Raw genomic sequence first — 8,713 nt, 5'->3', positions numbered from 1 at the left:
CCAAAAAATTAAAAAAAAAGTTTTTTGCTATGTATACAACAAATACAAACAAAAAAAAATTGTATACACGCTAAATATACAACAAATACGAAATCACTTTTCCCGGATACGACCGGAAAATATATTTTCGGTATGTATACAACAAATACAAGTGAAAAAATATTGTATACACGGTAAATATACAACAAATACAACGAAAATCTAGACTTTTTCCAGATCTGACCGGAAAAAAATTCCAGCGAATACAACGACGATATTTTTTTTCCGACGTAGATCTGCGTTTTTTCTTCTTCTCCAGCATAGATCTGAGGTTCTTTTCCGGCGTGCCATCGTCGGCATCTTGAATTCTTCGTGGTGGCGACGGCGGAGATTGGAGGGACTTCGTCGGAGCTTCGCCGACCAGCGGATCCGTCATAGATCTGGGTTTTTTTTCCTTTTTGCCTCCGGAGAATAAAGGAAAAAAAGTGTAACCCGAGAAGAAAAGGAAAAAGGAAAGAGGCGCCGGTGGGGGGGGTGGTCGAAGAAATTCCTGACGATCGCGAGCTCACGAGAGGAGCGATAGGGAGAAGAGGGAGAGAGATAGAGGGATGGGTTGGGAGTGAATAGTGTGATGAGTATTCTATTTTTATTGTGTGTATATATATAGTTACTAAATATGTTATTAATACCATAATGTTTGCTATGAAGAAGTAATTAAGTTAAACTATACCTAAATGTTAATACCCACTATATGTTTGTTATATCATGTAGTTATTCCTTTTTTTTATGGGCCTCATAATGACGACCCAGCACGTCACTAAGTGGAAACAGTGCAGCGGCGAATTAATACTTTAAAAAAAATGATAATTATTTAGTTTAAACTCGAATTAAAAAAATGCTAACATAAATATTTACAAGACAATATTACATGGTATTACTACTTTGTTAATCAAGTCTCAGACAGTTTTTTCAAAGGCTTTTTTTGGGCGAGTCCCAGGCCAGGGCACACCAAAACGCTTTGGGGCGCAAAGGAAAGGTATAGATCCACATGACGTACGCCACAAGTTTAGCGTAGTCTTGGGCGCAAAAGCATAAGCTGCGAGGCGAAAAGAACTGTATGCCCACAACATTAAATTTAATTGTTGTTGTTTGCAAAAGTATTTTTGTTAGATCATGTTTTTATTATTGGTGTAATGATATTTATACTCGATGCCAAAAAAATATTTATACTCAATGTCGCTCAAGCCCACGGTTGGCCCCGTCCCAATTGGTCAAGCCGAATCGGCGGACTTTCGGGTCGGGCTAAAAACCTCATTCTCCCGAATGGGCTCTAAAAATCTTAGAACAACCTTATCAAATCACGGGTTGGGCTGGGTCAGCCCAATGGGCCTAGCCCATATTGACGGCTCTGAAGATAAGCTAAATGTATCAATTAGGGTTAGGGTAATGTTGGATTTTTATTACAAAGTATAACTCTTTCCTCACCTATTTATAGGGGTGTCAAAAAAATATGAAAAACCGACCGAACCTAACTATATCGAACCGATTTATGGTGTTTTTCAATAAAATCATGGATTATTATTTAAGCTTATAACGAGTCTAGAACAATTAGGGCGGTCTTTTTTAATTTATACAAAAATCAAAAAATTCCCGAAATGACAGATAGCCTTACATGTATGAAATATATTTTATATATTACAAATATATTAAATTGAATATATAAAAAATATATATTTTATAAGTTACCATTTGCAATATAAAAAAGAATTTTGGCCAACAAATTTTGGGCCTTTAGTTGATTGGATTTAGTTTCAAAAGGATACCTCATATACATAGTCATACGGTCATAGATTTAGATGATTTAAGTAGGAATTTTTGGTTATAGTTAGCACTAACAAAAGTTTACCTCCCTCTTGGTCTCCTCTACTACGTTGCTTGATGTATATGTATCAAATTCAAGCTGTGATTTCTGTGGCCTATAAGTTAATGTTTGTTTTGGCTCAAATCAAAATTGCTGTCTTTAGCAAGTTATTCTTCTCCCTGGTCAATCAATGAGGATTTACGTCGCGATGATGCCATCGTTGTTGTTTTGCTACTTGATATAATACATTTTAGGTTTAATTACTTTGTGTAATTTTTCTAATAGCTTTTACATTAAATATTTCGCTAAAACAAATAGAAGCTTTATTTTGATGGTGTACTACAAATAGGTTTGTGGAGGAGTCGTGTCGTTACATTTTAATGGTGGTGTATTCTTAGGTGACACTTTAAAACTAAAATAACCGAAAATTAATCAAACCGTACCGATACCGAAAAAAAATCGAGATGATGGGACGATCTCGAAAAGTCTAATTTTGATTACACAAAATAAAATAACTGAAGAATTGGGATGGTATAATTTTTTTAAAATAACCTACCGAACCGTCCCATTGACACCCCTACCTATTTAGATTCTACAAATTCAATGTGGCGCAGTTTTTTTTGTTTTCGATTATTTATATCTTTTTGGGCTCATAAACTAGAGCAAAAAAATGAGAGCAAAATAAATTTAATAAAAGTAGATATTCATTTTTTTGTTTTAATACTATGATTTTGAAATAAAAGGACTCCAAGAATTTTTTATACACACTCTAAATTATAGGATATTTCAATAAAAACTTTTATATTTACAAATGTCACAATTTTGAAACAAGTGGAGAAAGATTATATATTTATATATCATTCATCGCTCTTAAAATTAATTTAGTTTGATTTGAAACGAAGATCGAGCGCAGTTAAAAAAAATCCCAATATATAACAAGCCCAAATCTACATTCAATGAACACTGGGCAAAGGAATTGCACATGGTTTCTTGCTATTTTGGAGATTATCACCTTCACAGAACCTTTACGGGTTGTTTGGTTTAGAGACAAGTTGTGCATGGAATAATAATGTATATATGGTAATGTAGAGATTAGTGACGGAAAAATTATAATGCGGAGATTAATAATGTATAAAGTGCAATGATTCAAAGATTTGTTTTGTTTATTTATTTTAAAAATGTTAATACATGATAGTTCATTTGCTCATGTTAGTTATTTAATACATAAACTTATTAATGTTTGTATTCTTATTACACCTCTTGTCTCGCATAAAATCAAAACATGTGATCCTGCATAATTTATGCAGATATTATTCGGCAACGAAAATAACAATCATTTAATATATTGCGTATTGCTAAATTTTATGCAAATATCGAAAGGTGGCCAAACATAGTATAACTGATGTGAGATATTATGCAAGTATTATAAATTATATATGCAACCAAACAGACCCTTAGGTGTATAACGTTGTCTCTTATCCCAAAAAATTCTTTTAGCTATTTTTTAGATCATTATGACCCAAACTAACAAACCCCAAAACTACAATTAGCAAGCAACTATATATCCATATAAAGAATCATGTTATGGTTATTGGATCTACTATAGCAAGTATCAAACTACCGATATTGTAATCGCAAGGTAGAGTTCGAATTCGCAATACAAAACTCTGCCTTAAGGCAGAAATTGTAAAATTCTGCCTTGCGAATCCAAACATTTGTCTTGCGATTTTTATCTTTATTTTTTTACCGAGCTGGGGTTCGAATCCACAACGTCGGGGTATTAGGCGAAGGGCAAAACTTAAAGAGCACCAATTTGAAGGGCAAAAATTAAAGACCACCCCAAATGAAGGACAATCCGTGCAAAAAAATGTATATTATCTATACACTGATGATACAATGGGATAAAAAATTCTGGTGGAAAATATTTCCTCATTTAATGGGCCTTATACACGACTTGAATCCGTATTCGCGAGGCTCTTAACTTTTCATACCTTGCGTAGGATTTTCCAACACCTCATCCTCATATGTTTCCACCACTGTAATTACTCTTTTGAGGGGGTTCTTTGGAAGTTTTCCATTGAAATGATGGAATTAACTAACATTGTATATTACTGCTATGATTTTGTTATTATTACAATGGAATAATTCAATTACCTCTTTTCTAAGTTGATTCATTAATTTTTGCAAGAAGTTCTATCAACAATTAGTACAAACGCAAAAAACAAAAATTATGGCAACAATTAGCCTAATCTAAGGATCATCCATAATAATGCAATAACAATAGTCACAAGGGAAAAGCTAGCTAGGCCTACAGTAAACAAGCTCATTCTCAAGGGAAGTGGGTTAGCTCACTGGGCCTCTTCGTGGCCCAATGGTTTAGACCAACAAATCTCAGTCCATCCCAACATTACCAGTCAAAGGTTCACATATGTCGGAAATATTTATCAAAAAATTGCGTAGATTACCCTTCTTTGGGGTGGTCTTTAAATGCTGCCCCCATATTTGTAGTAATTTTGCCCTTCGCTTGAAAAATGGCCTTATACCTCATATTCTGAATTCGAACCATTCCGCCGCATAAAAAAAAAAAAAAAAAAAATCACAAGGCAAAGCTTTGGTCACGTGTATGCCGGACCCAGTATACACTTGTTAAGGAATAACCAAAGTTATGCCGGACCCGGCATACTTATGCCTTATGGGTAGACTTTTAGTTAAGCCTAATTCAAAAGTCCATCTGCGAACTTTTCCTTAAGACATAGTTTAGTTATGCCTTATAGGCAGATTTTTAGTTGGGCATGATAACTAAAAGTATGCCTGGCGGAACTTTGCCTCAAGGCATAAACTTTGTCTTATAAGGCGGAACTTACGTTATCTGGGGTTCGCCATAACTTTAGTTATTTCTTAAGAAGTGTATGCCAGGTCCGACATACACGCGACCTAAGCCTTACTTTGCGATTTTTTTTTAAATTTATGCCTGAGCGGGGGTTCGAACCCAGAACCTCATGATTTCTATGCAAAGCTCAGGATTGCAACGCGAAGGGCAAAAATTAAAGACCAACATTTTGTGGGGCAAAAACTAAAGACCATCCCAAAGGAAGGGCAATCTTGCGAATTGCCCAATATTTATCTGCACTTGGTAATTAAATCAAATCAAATAATTTAATCATAATGAATCACAAAGTTGAAGTGAAATGCATATCACTAAACAATTGTTAATTGTTTAAAATTTTCTGTTCGAAACACATTCTGCATTTATTCGTTCAGTAAAAACACTGATGCAAGTAAGTTTTTTTTTGTTATACCAGTCTCATGTATCCACTAATTAGAGCAAAACATTTGATAAAAGTAGCATCTGTTGGCCTCTTTTTAACTCTATCTTTGAAAAATAGTCATTGTCGTAGAGTTTTACGCTCCATAAATGATTCTCCAGGATATTATCATGGAAACTCCATGTCATTTTCTTTTTACTTATGAAGGCTAAAAAGTGGCTATTTGTGAATTTGCCTAAAAGGTCGATGGTATTTAAAATGTATACTCGAGAAATCAGACCAGCATATTATCAAGGTACCAAAAACATTCTATGCGACATTCAACTTTTCTTTATAAAATATTTACTATACTCTCCAAAACATTTGCTAAATCACTAACCCAAACGTACAATTTTTTTTTAGTATAATTGTTTTTATGTTATTTTAGAATGTTCCGAAATTAAACTAAAACCAAATCCAAATACTTGTAGTTATATTTGGCCACAGAATATATATATATATATATATATATATATATCGAGAGAGAGACCACTAATATATAGACCACTAAATTAAACTTTTAAAAATGCCCTCATGCGCTGTGTTGTAACAATCTTTAATAACATTGATGATGGAAATTAGTGTACTATTTATCTCTTTTAAGCAATAAAAATATACAATATATACTGTAGGGTTATATTGATTAGTTCTATTTATAAAAAAAAAAAAAACAAAAAAAAAACTGGGGGGTCGTTTGATTGTGGTATGGAGCAACTAATCACATCATAAAATATCGCATATGATGAAATACTACTATTTGGTTGGTCGCCTAAGATAAAATTAATCTTATCATGTTTAGTTAGAGGTATTAAATAATACTACATAGTATGTTATATATATGAGACATTTAAATATTTGTTTACACGTGATATAACGTGAAATAAGATTACTTCCATTAGGGATGTGGGGGTTAAACTATTTATCAAAATATGTGAAATTTCTTGCAATTCGTAAAAGATTAGATCCTATAACTGGGGATCTGTACACAAAAATGATAAGTAATTCATATATAACGATCCTTTCGTTACTAATCACTTAAATAATTCCTACACTATAACCCTCACATATAGCAGGAGAACCAAACGATCCCAAATTGTATGGACAAAATTTCCTTTTTTTCCCTCGTGGTTTCTATCCAAAAGTAAAATAGTGAAAATACTACTAGTTGATATGTTTGGTTAAACAAAACACACGTAGTATGAATTAAATTTATTCAAAACTACTTTCCTCCTGGTAAATGTAACTACCTTCACAAATATCTTATGACTACTTATTACAAAAATGTAACTATCAGATTTTTAGTTAAGCACGATTATCTCCAGTCGCATGTACTTTGTCACATTATTGGTTAGTGATATCGACCCTTCCTAAGTCTTAATCAAATCACTAACCTAACCATTTTTAGGTGATAACTTCCAAATATCAAATTTCTATCAAAGATTGTCGTTTTGACCAGATCAATTACTCAGGGATGATATTTAATTCATCTCGCCATTACTGAAACATAAATAGCCAGGTATAACTTTAGTCCTTACACAACAATGGTTCGTTGCTAATTTTATTTAACAATAAATTATCAAAAAATCACGGAATATTAGTTACGAGCTATTTAAGGACAGACTAACAACAAATGTCGTAACTGTTTTTTATTATTTTATTCCCACCATAGAGATATTCAAAGAACATCACATCAACCACTTTCATTTGCTTTGAGACGGACCTAGCTAGTAACGAGGAAATAATCTTTCTAACTAATTACAATTTCGAATACTACAAATTTTTATTTTATTTTAATTACCAATTTTATGTGTTTTCTTATCAATTTCATGTGAAAATGGTATTATAACTAAAAGAATATTTGTATAATGACTCATAAGACTGATATATAGTAACAATACTTTTTACCGAGTCAGGGTTTGTTTTAATTGTAATGTAATATAATCCATGTAAAAATCGGGTAAAAAGTAATATAAAAAGGTTTGTTCATACTTTGAGAATAGTTGGTGAAAATCATTATTTGTTCACTGAACCAAACTTTTCAGTTATCCTCCAAAGAAACCAATATTTTTTTACCAACAATTATTCACGTGATCTTTAATTTTATTTTATTTTGCTTTTGATTTCCCTCAGATCGCTGTCAATTACGATTTATTAAATTAAACCCATTTTCGGATATACTTCTAAATAATTAACTATGAAATCTGCAAGGATCTTCTCTCCAAATTAAAAGTAAGTGCATGCACGAGATGAAGATCGTATCAGATTAATATAGTACAAATCTAAATAACAAGATAAGGAGGAACAAGAGTTGAAAGGCACAATTATTTAAAAATTGATTCAACTTCAATTTTATAAATACAATGGAGAAATCTCATTGCCTTTTCCATAAGAAAGGAAAATAGTGATTTAGACATCTTTAGCAAATACGTTTTACTACTACAGTCAAACCTCTCTATAGTCACGTTTGCTGGAAATTTAATGAGTCTTTGTTACGTATATCGGCATTCGATATTTAGATCTCATTTTTAGGCGTTATAAATATACGCAAACAATTAACTTTTTATATTTTTTAAGCTATAAACGAAAACAATATACTTGTAAATTTTAAAATCTTAATGGATTTTCATATCTCATAAATTAAAAATTGAAAAGACTAATAAATTACTACTAAATCCATAACTAGTTGTACCACACGATAAAAATTAAAATATATGGAACAAATGCATTTTAAATTAATTGAGAATTTAAATATTTCAAGTTTGACGTAGAACCTATAATTGTATTTTTCTTAGTGATAAAGCTTCAACTGAAATTTTTTTATCCAAACTTTCGCAAAAGGAAATTCAATAGTTTTCTTGAAAGTTGTCTAAGTCTTAACATTTGACTCTTCTATCTCAAGAGGTTAAGGTTCTTCATACTTTTGTTGTTACATAATATATTTCTCACAAAATATTATCGCTATTTGAGTATAGAGAGGTAATTTTACACCGAGTGTCTGCTATAACGGATCATGTTTTTGTTGTTATAGAGAAATAAAATATAACATGAAAAATCGGTTCGGAGAAAAATCGCCGTTATAGTGAAATGTTGTTATAACGAATGGCAATTATAGAGAGGTTTGACTGTATACTAGTATTAATGTATCTATGTTTAGTCACAGTCATTTCTTAGCACCGGAAACAAAAATATAACCAAATGCGAAATAAAACAATGTCCAATTTTATACCGGTATTATTTTTCTAGTGCCGAAGTTTATATTGAGATTATTTTTCTAATCTCAAATTTTATATTAAAATTATTTTTCTAATCCTGTTCACCAAATGAACCCTTACTTTTTTTCTTTTCAAACTATAGGTAGGTAAAGAGTATATTCCATTCACCATGTCTAAAATCAGATACTAGAATTAGATATCGTTGGTACTACAAGTACCCTTTCAATAACTAATTCAGAGAGCAAAAATAAAATTTCATGTGTTATATTTATAAATTTATTATGCGCCTTTTTTTTTTTTTTTTTTTTACCTATTTCATGTGAAGAAACTATAATATTAAAATAATATTTATAACT

Source organism: Lycium ferocissimum, chromosome 6, assembly GCF_029784015.1.
Source record: "Lycium ferocissimum isolate CSIRO_LF1 chromosome 6, AGI_CSIRO_Lferr_CH_V1, whole genome shotgun sequence".
Classification (NCBI taxonomy): domain Eukaryota; kingdom Viridiplantae; phylum Streptophyta; class Magnoliopsida; order Solanales; family Solanaceae; genus Lycium; species Lycium ferocissimum.
Note: the sequence above shows the minus strand (reverse complement) of the source record.